Below are 1611 nucleotides of genomic sequence, written 5' to 3'. Positions count from 1 at the left end.
TGACAGTCTATTTTGTATATTTTTTGTATAGTAACAGTCTATTTTGTATAGTGACAGTCTATTTTGTATATGTTTTGTATAGTAACAGTCTATTTTGTATATTTTTTGTATAGTAACAATCTATTTTGTATAGTGACAGTCTATTTTGTATATTTTTTCTATAGTAACAGTCTATTTTGTATAGTGACAGTCTATTTTGTATATGTTTTGTATAATAACAGTCTATTTTGTATAGTGACACTCTATTTTGTGTATTTTTTGTATAGTAACTGTCTATTTTGTATAGTGACAGTCTATTTTGTATATTTTTTGTATAGTAACAATCTATTTTGTATAGTGACAGTCTATTTTGTATATGTTTTGTATAGTAATAGTCTATTTTGTATAGTGACAGTCTATTTTGTATATTTTTGTATAGTAACAGTCTATTTTGTATATTTTTGTATAGTGACAATCTATTTTGTATATATTTTGTATAGTGACAGTTTATTTTGTATATTTTTTGTATAATGACAGTCTATTTTTATATATCTATTGTATACAAATTGTATAATGATTGTCTATTTTGTATATTTTCTTATCCATAATAAATCTGGGATCATAAGTTTGCGATGGCAATAAATTGGGGTCATAGCATATTTGTATTCAAAACTCAGATATAACCCAAAATCATGAATTGCAAACAAAAGTTAAACTATAAGATGAAAATTACAATGACTTTCAGATTCTCGAGAACCGAATAAAGGATCCAAGAGAATGTTTCTAGAGACTCACTACATTTCACATTTATATCTAAAAATGCGAAAATATGATTTAAACTAGAAAAAATTAAAGTAGAAAATGAACAAATGAAAACAAACTTCTTTTTTCTCTTCAAAGAACTCGCCTTTACCCTTCTTCTGTTTCTTCTCAGCTACCTTATCAAAATACTTATCGTCAATCTTCTCAACATTTACCGTACTAACATCAACTTTAGTCGAAAGCAATAACATAAGCTTGATTAACACGTCTTAACAGAACTCTATTAAGTTTAAAAGGACCAGTAACAAGCAAAACCCCAGATCTAAGTTGCTTTTAAAAACACAACTATTTTACCCTTAAATCTTCCAGCCAAGATAATGAGTACAGTTCCAGGTGTAATACTTGATCTTAATTTTGTGGGTTTTGGCTTGTGTTTGTTAACAAGGGGTTTTACGACATCGCCTGCTTGATAATATTTTGGGGGATGTGAGGTGGGTTGGTTGGGGTGGGTTTTTTTGGGTGTTGACGGAATTTTCCGTTGTTTTTTTCTTGATTGCACATAAGCCATCAAGAGAGAGAGAGAGAAAAAGAGAAAAGCATCCATGGAACCACAACCATGGGTTGCTGGCGTGAGAGAGAAGAAGAAAGATAGTAAGGAAGAAAGATAGCGATGGGAGGCGACGACTAGCACTTGTCATTATTTTTAGGCTATGACTTGTATGGGTCAATTTGTGGGATACCGGTTGAAATTTGTTTTGCCCGATGGGCTATAAATGAAGTTCTCTCAATCTAGATGAGTGATGCCCAAGGAGTAATTGGGCTTTTTGGTGCTTTGGTGCGTGTCTTTTTATTCTATTCTCTAATTACTTA

At 30.9% G+C, this 1611-nt stretch overlaps 1 pseudogene; it reads right to left on the bottom strand.

Moving 5' to 3' along the window:
• Positions 1-786: 786 nt before the first annotated feature.
• Positions 787-1345, bottom strand: LOC109217900 (annotated as a pseudogene).
• Positions 1346-1611: the final 266 nt, after the last annotated feature.

Source organism: Nicotiana attenuata, unplaced genomic scaffold, assembly GCF_001879085.1.
Source record: "Nicotiana attenuata strain UT unplaced genomic scaffold, NIATTr2, whole genome shotgun sequence".
In the NCBI taxonomy this organism is placed as follows: domain Eukaryota; kingdom Viridiplantae; phylum Streptophyta; class Magnoliopsida; order Solanales; family Solanaceae; genus Nicotiana; species Nicotiana attenuata.
Note: the sequence above shows the minus strand (reverse complement) of the source record. Positions and strands in the feature narration are given on the sequence as shown.